Here is a 15,869-nt window from a genome sequence, read left to right as displayed (position 1 = left end):
TATGTTGGAATAGTTAAGATGTTATATTGTATTTTCCAGAAATATGTTGGAATAGTTAAGATGTTATATTGTATTTTCCAGAATGTTGGATGTTGGAATAGTTAAGATGTTATATTGTATTTTCCAGAAGTATGTTGGAATAGTTAAGATGTTATATTGTATTTTCCAGAAGTATGTTGGAATAGTTAAGATGTTATATTGTATTTTCCAGAAGTATGTTGGAATAGTTAAGATGTTATATTGTATTTTCCAGAAGTATGTTGGAATAGTTAAGATGTTATATTGTATTTTCCAGAAGTATGTTGGAATAGTTAAGATGTTATATTGTATTTTCCAGAAGTATGTTGGAATAGTTAAGATGTTATATTGTATAGTTTCCAGAAGTATGTTGGAATAGTTAAGATGTTATATTGTATTTTCCAGAAGTATGTTGGAATAGTTAAGATGTTATATTGTATTTTCCAGAAGTATGTTGGAATAGTTAAGATGTTATATTGTATTTTCCAGAAGTATGTTGGAATAGTTAAGATGTTATATTGTATTTTCCAGAAGTATGTTGGAATAGTTAAGATGTTATATTGTATTTTCCAGAAGTATGTTGGAATAGTTAAGATGTTATATTGTATTTTCCAGAAGTATGTTGGAATAGTTAAGATGTTATATTGTATTTTCCAGAAGTATGTTGGAATAGTTAAGATGTTATATTGTATTTTCCAGAAGTATGTTGGAATAGTTAAGATGTTATATTGTATTTTCCAGAAGTATGTTGGAATAGTTAAGATGTTATATTGTATTTTCCAGAAGTATGTTGGAATAGTTAAGATGTTATATTGTATTTTCCAGAAGTATGTTGGAATAGTTAAGATGTTATATTGTATTTTCCAGAAGTATGTTGGAATAGTTAAGATGTTATATTGTATTTTCCAGAAGTGTGTTGGAATAGTTAAGATGTTAATAGTTAAGATGTTAATAGTTAAGATGTTATATTGTATTTTCCAGAAGTATGTTGGAATAGTTAAGATGTTATATTGTATTTTCCAGAAGTATGTTGGAATAGTTAAGATGTTATATTGTATTTTCCAGAAGTATGTTGGAATAGTTAAGATGTTATATTGTATTTTCCAGAATGTTGGAATGTTGGAATAGTTAAGATGTGTATTTTCCATTAAGATGTTATATTGTATTTTCCAGAAGTATGTTGGAATAGTTAAGATGTTATATTGTATAGTTAAGATGTATTTTGTATTTTCCAGAAGTATGTTGGAATAGTTAAGATGTTATATTGTATTTTCCAGAAGTATGTTGGAATAGTTAAGATGTTATATTGTATTTTCCAGAAGTATGTTGGAATAGTTAAGATGTATATTGTATTTTCCAGAAGTATGTTGGAATAGTTAAGATGTTATATTGTATTTTCCAGAAGTATGTTGGAATAGTTAAGATGTTATATTGTATTTTCCAGAAGTATGTTGGAATAGTTAAGATGTTATATTGTATTTTCCAGAAGTATGTTGGAATAGTTAAGATGTTATATTGTATTTTCCAGAAGTATGTTGGAATAGTTAAGATGTTATATTGTATTTTCCAGAAGTATGTTGGAATAGTTAAGATGTTATATTGTATTTTCCAGAAGTATGTTGGAATAGTTAAGATGTTTGTATTGTATGTTTCCAGATATGTTGGAATAGTTAAGATGTTATATTGTATTTTCCAGAAGTATGTTGGAATAGTTAAGATGTTATATTGTATTTTCCAGAATGTATGGAATAGTTAAGAATAGTTAAGATGTTGGAATAGTTAAGATGTTATATTGTATTTTCCAGAAGTATGTTGGAATAGTTAAGATGTTATATTGTATTTTCCAGAAGTATGTTGGAATAGTTAAGATGTTATATTGTATTTTCCAGAAGTGTGTTGGAATAGTTAAGATGTTATATTGTATTTTCCAGAAGTATGTTGGAATAGTTAAGATGTTATATTGTATATTCCAGAAGTATGTTGGAATAGTTAAGATGTTATATTGTATTTTCCAGAAGTATGTTGGAATAGTTAAGATGTTATATTGTATTTTCCAGAAGTATGTTGGAATAGTTAAGATGTTATATTGTATTTTCCAGAAGTATGTTGGAATAGTTAAGATGTTATATTGTATGTTGGAATAGTTAGATGTTATATTGTATGTTGGAATAGTTAAGATGTTATATTGTATTTTCCAGAAGTATGTTGGAATAGTTAAGATGTTATATTGTATTTTCCAGAAGTATGTTGGAATAGTTAAGATGTTATATTGTATTTTCCAGAAGTATGTTGGAATAGTTAAGATGTTATATTGTATTTTCCAGAAGTATGTTGGAATAGTTAAGATGTTATATTGTATTTTCCAGAAGTATGTTGGAATAGTTAAGATATGTTGGAAGAGTTAATAGTTAAGTAGTTATATTGTATTTTCCAGAAGTATGTTGGAATAGTTAAGATGTTATATTGTATTTTCCAGAAGTATGTTGGAATAGTTAAGATGTTATATTGTATTTTCCAGAAGTATGTTGGAATAGTTAAGATGTTATATTGTATTTTCCAGAAGTATGTTGGAATAGTTAAGATGTTATATTGTATTTTCCAGAAGTATGTTGGAATAGTTAAGATGTTATATTGTATTTTCCAGAAGTATGTTGGAATAGTTAAGATGTTATATTGTATTTTCCAGAAGTATGTTGGAATAGTTAAGATGTTATATTGTATTTTCCAGAAGTATGTTGGAATAGTTAAGATGTTATATTGTATTTTCCAGAAGTTGTATTTAAGATGTTATATTGTATTTTCCAGAAGTATGTTGGAATAGTTAAGATGTTATATTGTATTTTCCAGAAGTATGTTGGAATAGTTAAGATGTTATATTGTATTTTCCAGAAGTATGTTGGAATAGTTAAGATGTTATATTGTATTTTCCAGAAGTATGTTGGAATAGTTAAGATGTTATATTGTATTTTCCAGAAGTATGTTGGAATAGTTAAGATGTTATATTGTATTTTCCAGAAGTATGTTGGAATAGTTAAGATGTTATATTGTATTTTCCAGAAGTATGTTGGAATAGTTAATAGTTAAGATGTTATAGTTGTGTTATATTTCCAGAAGTATGTTGGAATAGTTAAGATGTTATATTGTATTTTCCAGAAGTATGTTGGAATAGTTAAGATGTTATATTGTATTTTCCAGAAGTATGTTGGAATAGTTAAGATGTATGTTGGATAGTTAAGATGTTATATTGTATTTTCCAGAAGTTGGAATAGTTAAGATGTTATAGTTAAGATGTTGGAATAGTTAAGATATTGTATTTTCCAGAAGTATGTTGGAATAGTTAAGATGTTATATTGTATTTTCCAGAAGTATGTTGGAATAGTTAAGATGTTATATTGTATTTTCCAGAAGTATGTTGGAATAGTTAAGATGTTATATTGTATTTTCCAGAAGTATGTTGGAATAGTTAAGATGTTATATTGTATTTTCCAGAAGTATGTTGGAATAGTTAAGATGTTATATTGTATTTTCCAGAAGTATGTTGGAATAGTTAAGATGTTATATTGTATATTGTATTTGGAATAGTTAGAATTGTATGTTGGAATAGTTAAGATGTTATATTGTATTTTCCAGAAGTATGTTGGAATAGTTAAGATGTTATATTGTATTTTCCAGAAGTATGTTGGAATAGTTAAGATGTTATATTGTATTTTCCAGAAGTATGTTGGAATAGTTAAGATGTTATATTGTATTTTCCAGAAGTATGTTGGAATAGTTAAGATGTTATATTGTATTTTCCAGAAGTATGTTGGAATAGTTAAGATGTTATATTGTATTTTCCAGAAGTATGTTGGAATAGTTAAGATGTTATATTGTATTTTCCAGAAGTATGTTGGAATAGTTAAGATGTTATATTGTATTTTCCAGAAGTATGTTGGAATAGTTAAGATGTTATATTGTATTTTCCAGGAATAGTTAAGATGTTATATTGTTGGAATAGTTAAGATGTTATATTGTATTTTCCAGAAGTATGTAATAGTTAAGATGTTATATTGTATTTTCCAGAAGTATGTTGGAATAGTTAAGATGTTATATTGTATTTTCCAGAAGTATGTTGGAATAGTTAAGATGTTATATTGTATTTTCCAGAAGTATGTTGGAATAGTTAAGATGTTATATTGTATTTTCCAGAAGTATGTTGGAATAGTTAAGATGTTATATTGTATTTTCCAGAAGTATGTTGGAATAGTTAAGATGTTATATTGTATTTTCCAGAAGTATGTTGGAATAGTTAAGATGTTATATTGTATTTTCCAGAAGTATGTTGGAATAGTTAAGATGTTATATTGTATTTTCCAGAAGTATGTTGGAATAGTTAAGATGTTATATTGTATTTTCCAGAAGTATGTTGGAATAGTTAAGATGTTATATTGTATTTTCCAGAAGTATGTTGGAATAGTTAAGATGTTATATTGTATTTTCCAGAAGTATGTTGGAATAGTTAAGATGTTATATTGTATTTTCCAGAAGTATGTTGGAATAGTTAAGATGTTATATTGTATTTTCCAGAAGTATGTTGGAATAGTTAAGATGTTGTTGGATAGTTAAGTATTTTCCAGAAGTATGTTGGAATAGTTAAGATGTTATATTGTATTTTCCAGAGTATGTTGGAATAGTTAAGATGTTATATTGTATTTTCCAGAAGTATGTTGGAATAGTTAAGATGTTATATTGTATTTTCCAGAAGTATGTTGGAATAGTTAAGATGTTATATTGTATTTTCCAGAAGTATGTTGGAATAGTTAAGATGTTATATTGTATTTTCCAGAAGTATGTTGGAATAGTTAAGATGTTATATTGTATTTTCCAGAAGTATGTTGGAATAGTTAAGATGTTATATTGTATTTTCCAGAAGTATGTTGGAATAGTTAAGATGTTATATTGTATTTTCCAGAAGTATGTTGGAATAGTTAAGATGTTATATTGTATTTTCCAGAAGTATGTTGGAATAGTTAAGATGTTAATAGTTAAGATGTTATTTTCCAGAAGTATGTTGGAATAGTTAAGATGTTATATTGTATTTTCCAGAAGTATGTAATAGTTGGAATAGTTAAGATGTTGGAATAGTTATGTTATTGTATTTTCCAGAAGTATGTTGGAATAGTTAAGATGTTATATTGTATTTTCCAGAAGTATGTTGGAATAGTTAAGATGTTATATTGTATTTTCCAGAAGTATGTTGGAATAGTTAAGATGTTATATTGTATTTTCCAGAAGTATGTTGGAATAGTTAAGATGTTATATTGTATTTTCCAGAAGTATGTTGGAATAGTTAAGATGTTATATTGTATTTTCCAGTAGTTAAGATTCCAGTATTTTCCAGAATGTTGGAATATGTTGGAATAGTTAAGATGTTATATTGTATTTTCCAGAAGTATGTTGGAATAGTTAAGATGTTATATTGTATTTTCCAGAAGTATGTTGGAATAGTTAAGATGTATATTCCAGAAGTATGTTGGAATAGTTAAGATGTTATATTGTATTTTCCAGAAGTATGTTGGAATAGTTAAGATGTTATATTGTATTTTCCAGAAGTATGTTGGAATAGTTAAGATGTTATATTGTATTTTCCAGAAGTTGTTGGATAGTTAAGATGTTATATTGATTTTCCAGAAGTATGTTGGAATAGTTAAGATGTTATATTGTATTTTCCAGAAGTATGTTGGAATAGTTAAGATGTTATATTGTATTTTCCAGAAGTATGTTGGAATAGTTAAGATGTTATATTGTATTTTCCAGAAGTATGTTGGAATAGTTAAGATGTTATATTGTATTTTCCAGAAGTATGTTGGAATAGTTAAGATGTTATATTGTATTTTCCAGAAGTATGTTGGAATAGTTAAGATGTTATATTGTATTTTCCAGAAGTATGTTGGAATAGTTAAGATGTTATATTGTATTTTCCAGAAGTATGTTGGAATAGTTAAGATGTTATATTGTATTTTCCAGAAGTATGTTGGAATAGTTAAGATGTTATATTGTATTTTCCAGAAGTATGTTGGAATAGTTAAGATGTTATATTGTATTTTCCAGAAGTATGTTGGAATAGTTAAGATGTTATATTGTATTTTCCAGAAGTATGTTGGAATAGTTAAGATGTTATATTGTATTTTCCAGAAGTATGTTGGAATAGTTAAGATGTTATATTGTATTTTCCAGAAGTATGTTGGAATAGTTAAGATGTTATATTGTATTTTCCAGAAGTATGTTGGAATAGTTAAGATGTTATATTGTATTATTCCAGAATATATGTTGGAATAGTTAAGATGTTATATTGTATTTTCCAGAAGTATGTTGGAATAGTTAAGATGTTATATTGTATTTTCCAGAAGTATGTTGGAATAGTTAAGATGTTATATTGGAATAGTTAAGATGTTATATTGTATTTTCCAGAAGTATGTTGGAATAGTTAAGATGTTATATTGTATTTTCCAGAAGTATGTTGGAATAGTTAAGATGTTATATTGTATTTTCCAGAAGTATGTTGGAATAGTTAAGATGTTATATTGTATTTTCCAGAAGTATGTTGGAATAGTTAAGATGTTATATTGTATTTTCCAGAAGTATGTTGGAATAGTTAAGATGTTATATTGTATTTTCCAGAAGTATGTTGGAATAGTTAAGATGTTATATTGTATTTTCCAGAAGTATGTTGGAATAGTTAAGATGTTATATTGTATTTTCCAGAAGTATGTTGGAATAGTTAAGATGTATATTCCAGAAGTATGTTGGAATAGTTAAGATGTTATATTGTATTTTCCAGAAGTATGTTGGAATAGTTAAGATGTTATATTGTATTTTCCAGAAGTATGTTGGAATAGTTAAGATGTTATATTGTATTTTCCAGAAGTATGTTGGAATAGTTAAGATGTTATATTGTATTTTCCAGAAGTATGTTGGAATAGTTAAGATGTTATATTGTATTTTCCAGAAGTATGTTGGAATAGTTAAGATGTTATAGTTGTATTTTCCAGAAGTATGTTGGAATAGTTAAGATGTTATATTGTATTTTCCAGAAGTATGTTGGAATAGTTAAGATGTTATATTGTATTTTCCAGAAGTATGTTGGAATAGTTAAGATGTTATATTGTATAAGTATGTTGGAATAGTTAAGATGTTATATTGTATTTTCCAGAAGTATGTTGGAATAGTTAAGATGTTATATTGTATTTTCCAGAAGTATGTTGGAATAGTTAAGATGATGTTGTATAGTTAAGATGTTAATATTGAATATTTTCCAGAAGTATGTTGGAATAGTTAAGATGTTATATTGTATTTTCCAGAAGTATGTTGGAATAGTTAAGATGTTATATTGTATTTTCCAGAAGTATGTTGGAATAGTTAAGATGTTATATTGTATTTTCCAGAAGTATGTTGAATAGCTAAGATGTTATATTGTATTTTCCAGAAGTATGTTGGAATAGTTAAGATGTTATATTGTATTTTCCAGAAGTATGTTGGAATAGTTAAGATGTTATATTGTATTTTCCAGAAGTATGTTGGAATAGTTAAGATGTTATATTGTATTTTCCAGAAGTATGTTGGAATAGTTAAGATGTTATATTGTATTTTCCAGAAGTATGTTGGAATAGTTAAGATGTTATATTGTATTTTCCAGAAGTATGTTGGAATAGTTAAGATGTTATATTGTATTTTCCAGAAGTATGTTGGAATATGTTGGAATAGTTAAGATGTTATATTGTATTTTCCAGAAGTATGTTGGAATAGTTAAGATGTATAGATGTTATATTGTAATAGTTCCAGATAGTATGTTGGAATAGTTAAGATGTTATATTGTATTTTCCAGAAGTATGTTGGAATAGTTAAGATGTTATATTGTATTTTCCAGAAGTATGTTGGAATAGTTAAGATGTTATATTGTATTTTCCAGAAGTATGTTGGAATAGTTAAGATGTTATATTGTATTTTCCAGAAGTATGTTGGAATAGTTAAGATGTTATATTGTATTTTCCAGAAGTATGTTGGAATAGTTAAGATGTTATATTGTATTTTCCAGAAGTATGTTGGAATAGTTATTTTCCAGAAGTATGTTGGAATAGTTAAGTATTTTCCAGAAGTATGTTGGAATAGTTAAGATGTTATATTGTATTTTCCAGAAGTATGTTGGAATAGTTAAGATGTTATATTGTATTTTCCAGAGTATGTTGGAATAGTTAAGATGTTATATTGTATTTTCCAAGTATGTTGGAATAGTTAAGATGTTATATTGTATTTTCCAGAAGTATGTTGGAATAGTTAAGATGTTATATTGTATTTTCCAGAAGTATGTTGGAATAGTTAAGATGTTATATTGTATTTTCCAGAAGTATGTTGGAATAGTTAAGATGTATATTGTATTTTCCAGATATGTTGGAATAGTTAAGATGTATTTTGTTGGAATTTAAGATGTTATATTGTATTTTCAGAAGTATGTTGGAATAGTTAAGATGTTATATTGTATTTTCCAGAAGTATGTTGGAATAGTTAAGATGTTATATTGTATTTTCCAGAAGTATGTTGGAATAGTTAAGATGTTATATTGTATTTTCCAGAAGTATGTTGGAATAGTTAAGATGTTATATTGTATTTTCCAGAAGTATGTTGGAATAGTTAAGATGTTATATTGTATTTTCCAGAAGTATGTTGGAATAGTTAAGATGTTATATTGTATTTTCCAGAAGTATGTTGGAATAGTTAAGATGTTATATTGTATTTTCCAGAAGTATGTTGGAATAGTTAAGATGTTATATTGTATTTTCCAGAAGTATGTTGGAATAGTTAAGATGTTATATTGTATTTTCAGAGTATGTTGGAATAGTTATGTTGGAATAGTTAAGATGTTATATTGTATTTTCCAGAAGTATGTTGGAATAGTTAAGATGTTATATTGTATTTTCCAGAAGTATGTTGGAATAGTTAAGATGTTATATTGTATTTTCCAGAAGTATGTTGGATAGTTGATGTTATATTGTATTTTCCAGAAGTATGTTGGAATAGTTAAGATGTTATATTGTATTTTCCAGAAGTATGTTGGAATAGTTAAGATGTTATATTGTATTTTCCAGAAGTATGTTGGAATAGTTAAGATGTTATATTGTATTTTCCAGAAGTATGTTGGAATAGTTAAGATGTTATATTGTATTTTCCAGAAGTATGTTGGAATAGTTAAGATGTTATATATGTATTTTCCAGAAGTATGTTGGAATAGTTAAGATGTTATATTGTATTTTCCAGATGTTGGAATAGTATGTTGGAATAGTTAAGATGTTATATTGTATTTTCCAGAAGTATGTTGGAATAGTTAAGATGTTATATTGTATTTTCCAGAAGTATGTTGGAATAGTTAAGATGTTATATTGTATTTTCCAGAAGTATGTTGGAATAGTTAAGATGTTATATTGTATTTTCCAGTATTATATTGTATTTTCCAGAAGTATGTTGGAATAGTTGGAATAGTTAAGATGTTATATTGTATTTTCCAGAAGTATGTTGGAATAGTTAAGATGTTATATTGTATTTTCCAGAAGTATGTTGGAATAGTTAAGATGTTATATTGTATTTTCCAGAAGTATGTTGGAATAGTTAAGATGTTATATTGTATTTTCCAGAAGTATGTTGGAATAGTTAAGATGTTATATTGTATTTTCCAGAAGTATGTTGGAATAGTTAAGATGTTATATTGTATTTTCCAGAAGTATGTTGGAATAGTTAAGATGTTATATTGTATTTTCCAGAAGTATGTTGGAATAGTTAAGATGTTATATTGTATTTTCCAGAAGTATGTTGGAATAGTTAAGATGTTATATTGTATTTTCCAGAAGTATGTTGGAATAGTTAAGATGTTATATTGTATTTTCCAGAATGTTGGAATAGTTGGAATAGTTAAGATGTTATATTGTATTTTCCAGAAGTATGTTGGAATAGTTAAGATGTTATATTGTATATTTGGAATAGTATGTTGGAATAGTTAAGATGTTATAGTTGTGTTATATTGTATTTTCAGAAGTATGTTGGAATAGTTAAGATGTTATATTGTATTTTCCAGAAGTATGTTGGAATAGTTAAGATGTTATATTGTATTTTCCAGAAGTATGTTGGAATAGTTAAGATGTTATATTGTATTTTCCAGAAGTATGTTGGAATAGTTAAGATGTTATATTGTATTTTCCAGAAGTATGTTGGAATAGTTAAGATGTTATATTGTATTTTCCAGAAGTTATGTTGGAATAGTTAAGATGTTATATTGTATTTTCCAGAGTTATATGTTGGAATAGTTAAGATGTTATATTGTATTTTCCAGAAGTATGTTGGAATAGTTAAGATGTTATATTGTATTTTTGGAGTTAAGATGTTATATTGTATTTTCCAGTTATGTATGGTAATAGTTAAGATGTTATATTGTATTTTCCAGAAGTATGTTGGAATAGTTAAGATGTTATATTGTATTTTCCAGAAGTATGTTGGAATAGTTAAGATGTTATATTGTATTTTCCAGAAGTATGTTGGAATAGTTGGAATAGTTAAGATGTTGGAATAGTTAAGTATTTATCCAGAAGTATGTTGGAATAGTTAAGATGTTATATTGTATTTTCCAGAAGTATGTTGGAATAGTTAAGATGTTATATTGTATTTTCCAGAAGTATGTTGGAATAGTTAAGATGTTATATTGTATTTTCCAGAAGTATGTTGGAATAGTTAAGATGTTATATTGTATTTTCCAGAAGTATGTTGGAATAGTTAAGATGTTATATTGTATTTTCCAGAAGTATGTTGGAATAGTTAAGATGTTATATTGTATTTTCCAGAAGTATGTTGGAATAGTTAAGATGTTATATTGTATTTTCCAGAAGTATGTTGGAATAGTTAAGATGTTATATTGTATTTTCCAGAAGTATGTTGGAATAGTTAAGATGTTATATTGTATTTTCCAGAAGTATGTTGGAATAGTTAAGATGTTATATTGTATTTTCCAGAAGTATGTTGGAATAGTTAAGATGTTATATTGTATTTTCCAGAAGTATGTTGGAATAGTTAAGATGTTATATTGTTTTTCCAGAAGTATGTTGGAATAGTTAAGATGTTATATTGTATTTTCCAGAAGTATGTTGGAATAGTTAAGATGTTATATTGTATTTTCCAGAAGTATGTTGGAATAGTTAAGATGTTATATTGTATTTTCCAGAAGTATGTTGGAATAGTTAAGATGTTATATTGTATTTTCCAGAAGTATGTTGGAATAGTTAAGATGTTATATTGTATTTTCCAGAAGTATGTTGGAATAGTTAAGATGTATATTCCAGAAGTATGTTGGAATAGTTAAGATGTTATATTGTATTTTCAGAAGTATGTTGGAATAGTTAAGATGTTATATTGTATTTTCCATGTTGGAATAGTTAAGATTGGAATAGTTAAGATGTTATATTGTATTTTCCAGAAGTATGTTGGAATAGTTAAGATGTTATATTGTATTTTCCAGAAGTATGTTGAATAGCTAAGATGTTATATTGTATTTTCCAGATGTATGTTGGAATAGTTAAGATGTTATATTGTATTTTCCAGAAGTGTGTTGGAATAGTTAAGATGTTATATTGTATTTTCCAGAAGTATGTTGGAATAGTTAAGATGTTATATTGTATTTTCCAGAAGTATGTTGGAATAGTTAAGATGTTATATTGTATTTTCCAGAAGTATGTTGGAATAGTTAAGATGTTATATTGTATTTTCCAGAAGTATGTTGGAATAGTTAAGATGTTATATTGTATTTTCCAGAAGTATGTTGGAATAGTATTTGTTATATTGTATTTTCCAGAAGTATGTTGGAATAGTTAAGATGTTATATTGTATTTTCCAGTATTTGGAATAGTCCAGATTGTATTATTAAGATGTTGGAATAGTTAAGAATAGTTAAGATGTTATATTGTATTTTCCAGAAGTATGTTGGAATAGTTAAGATGTTATATTGTATTTTCCAGAAGTATGTTGGAATAGTTAAGATGTTATATTGTATTTTCCAGAAGTATGTTGGAATAGTTAAGATGTTATATTGTATTTTCCAGAAGTATGTTGGAATAGTTAAGATGTTATATTGTATTTTCCAGAAGTATGTTGGAATAGTTAAGATGTTATATTGTATTTTCCAGAAGTATGTTGGAATAGTTAAGATGTTATATTGTATTTTCCAGAAGTATGTTGGAATAGTTAAGATGTTATATTGTATTTTCCAGAAGTATGTTGGAATAGTTAAGATGTTATATTGTATTTTCCAGAAGTATGTTGGAATAGTTAAGATGTTATATTGTATTTTCCAGAAGTATGTTGGAATAGTTAAGATGTTATATTGTATTTTCCAGAAGTATGTTGGAATAGTTAAGATGTTATATTGTATTTTCCAGAAGTATGTTGGAATAGTTAAGATGTATGTTGGAATAGTTAAGATGTTATATTGTATTTTCCAGAAGTATGTTGGAATAGTTAAGATGTTATATTGTATTTTCCAGAAGTATGTTGGAATAGTTAAGGAATAGTTAAGATGTTATATTGTATTTTCCAGAAGTATGTTGGAATAGTTAAGATGTTATATTGTATTTTCCAGAAGTATGTTGGAATAGTTAAGATGTTATATTGTATTTTCCAGAAGTATGTTGGAATAGTTAAGATGTTATATTGTATTTTCCAGAAGTATGTTGGAATAGTTAAGATGTTATATTGTATTTTCCAGAAGTATGTTGGAATAGTTAAGATGTTATATTGTATTTTCCAGAAGTATGTTGGAATAGTTAAGATGTTATATTGTATTTTCCAGAAGTATGTTGGAATAGTTAAGATGTTATATTGTATTTTCCAGAAGTATGTTGGAATAGTTAAGATGTTATATTGTATTTTCCAGAAGTATGTTGGAATAGTTAAGATGTTATATTGTATTTTCCAGAAGTATGTTGGAATAGTTAAGATGTTATATTGTATTTTCCAGAAGTATGTTGGAATAGTTAAGATGTTATATTGTATTTTCCAGAAGTATGTTGGAATAGTTAAGATGTTATATTGTATTTTCCAGTATGTTGGATAGTTGGAATAGTTAAGATGTTATATTGTATTTTCCAGAAGTATGTTGGAATAGTTAAGATGTTATATTGTAATAGTTTCCAGAAGTATGTTGGAATAGTTAAGATGTTATATTGTATTTTCCAGAAGTATGTTGGAATAGTTAAGATGTTATATTGTATGTAATAGTTAAGATGTTATATTGTATTTTCCAGAAGTATGTTGGAATAGTTGATGAATAGAAGTATTTGGAATAGATGTTATATTGTATTTTCCAGAAGTATGTTGGAATAGTTAAGATGTTATATTGTATTTTCCAGAAGTATGTTGGAATAGTTAAGATGTTATATTGTATTTTCCAGAAGTATGTTGGAATAGTTAAGATGTTATATTGTATTTTCCAGAAGTATGTTGGAATAGTTAAGATGTTATATTGTATTTTCCAGAAGTATGTTGGAATAGTTAAGATGTTATATTGTATTTTCCAGAAGTATGTTGGAATAGTTAAGATGTTATATTGTATTTTCCAGAAGTATGTTGGAATAGTTAAGATGTTATATTGTATTTGGAATAGTTAGATGTTATATTGTATGTTGGAATAGTTAAGATGTTATATTGTATTTTCCAGAAGTATGTTGGAATAGTTAAGATGTATATTCCAGAAGTATGTTGGAATAGTTAAGATGTTATATTGTATTTTCCAGAAGTATGTTGGAATAGTTAAGATGTTATATTGTATTTTCCAGAAGTATGTTGGAATAGTTAAGATGTTATATTGTATTTTCCAGAAGTATGTTGGAATAGTTAAGATGTTATATTGTATTTTCCAGAAGTATGTTGGAATAGTTAAGATGTTATATTGTATTTTCCAGAAGTATGTTGGAATAGTTAAGATGTTATATTGTATTTTCCAGAAGTATGTTGGAATAGTTAAGATGTTATATTGTATGTTTAGTTAAGATGTTATATTGTATTTTCCAGAAGTATGTTGGAATAGTTAAGATGTTATATTGTATTTTCCAGAAGTATGTTGGAATAGTTAAGATGTTATATTGTATTTTCCAGAAGTATGTTGGAATAGTTAAGATGTTATATTGTATTTTCCAGAAGTATGTTGGAATAGTTAAGATGTTATATTGTATTTTCCAGAAGTATGTTGGAATAGTTAAGATGTTATATTGTATTTTCCAGAAGTATGTTGGAATAGTTAAGATGTTATATTGTATTTTCCAGAAGTATGTTGGAATAGTTAAGATGTTATATTGTATTTTCCAGAAGTATGTTGGAATAGTTAAGATGTATATATGTTGGAATAGTTAAGATGTTATAGTATTTTCCAGAAGTATGTTGGAATAGTTAAGATGTTATATTGTATTTTCCAGAAGTATGTTGGAATAGTTAAGATGTTATATTGTATTTTCCAGAAGTATGTTGGAATAGTTAAGATGTTATATTGTATTTTCCAGAAGTATGTTGGAATAGTTAAGATGTTATATTGTATTTTCCAGAAGTATGTTGGAATAGTTAAGATGTTATATTGTATTTTCCAGAAGTATGTTGGAATAGTTAAGATGTTATATTGTATTTTCCAGAAGTATGTTGGAATAGTTAAGATGTTATATTGTATTTTCCAGAAGTATGTTGGAATAGTTAAGATGTTATATTGTATTTTGGAATAGTTAAGATGTTATATTGTATTTTCCAGAAGTATGTTGGAATAGTTAAGATGTTATATTGTATTTTCCAGAAGTATGTTGGAATAGTTAAGATGTTATATTGTATTTTCCAGAAGTATGTTGGAATAGTTAAGATGTTATATTGTATTTTCCAGAAGTATGTTGGAATAGTTAAGATGTTATATTGTATTTTCCAGAAGTATGTTGGAATAGTTAAGATGTTATATTGTATTTTCCAGAAGTATGTTGGAATAGTTAAGATGTTATATTGTATTTTCCAGAAGTATGTTGGAATAGTTAAGATGTTATATTGTATTTTCCAGAAGTATGTTGGAATAGTTAAGATGTTATATTGTATTTTCCAGAAGTATGTTGGAATAGTTAAGATGTTATATTGTATTTTCCAATAGTTAAGATGTTATATTGTATGAAGTAAGTTAAGATGTTATATTGTATTTTCCAGAAGTATGTTGGAATAGTTAAGATGTTATATTGTATTTTCCAGAAGTATGTTGGAATAGTTAAGATGTTATATTGTATTTTCCAGAAGTATGTTGGAATAGTTAAGATGTTATATTGTATTTTCCAGAAGTATGTTGGAATAGTTAAGATGTTATATTGTATTTTCCAGAAGTATGTTGGAATAGTTAAGATGTTATATTGTTGGATTTTCCAGAAGTATGTTGGAATAGTTAAGATGTATAATGTTATTTTCCAGAAGTATGTTGGAATAGTTAAGATATTGTATTTTCCAGAAGTATGTTTAGTTAAGATGTTATATTGTATTTTCCAGAAGTATGTTGGAATAGTTAAGATGTTATATTGTATTTTCCAGAAGTATGTTGGAATAGTTAAGATGTTATATTGTATTTTCCAGAAGTATGTTGGAATAGTTAAGATGTTGTATATTGTTGGATTAGTTAAGATGTTATATTGTATGTTGGAATAGTTAAGATGTTATATTGTATTTTCCAGAAGTATGTTGGAATAGTTAAGATGTTATATTGTATTTTCCAGAAGTATGTTGGAATAGTTAAGATGTTATATTGTATTTTCCAGAAGTATGTTGGAATAGTT

The sequence above is a fragment of the Tachypleus tridentatus genome, chromosome 8, assembly GCF_004210375.1.
Source record: "Tachypleus tridentatus isolate NWPU-2018 chromosome 8, ASM421037v1, whole genome shotgun sequence".
Lineage (NCBI taxonomy): Eukaryota > Metazoa > Arthropoda > Merostomata > Xiphosura > Limulidae > Tachypleus > Tachypleus tridentatus.
Note: the sequence above shows the minus strand (reverse complement) of the source record.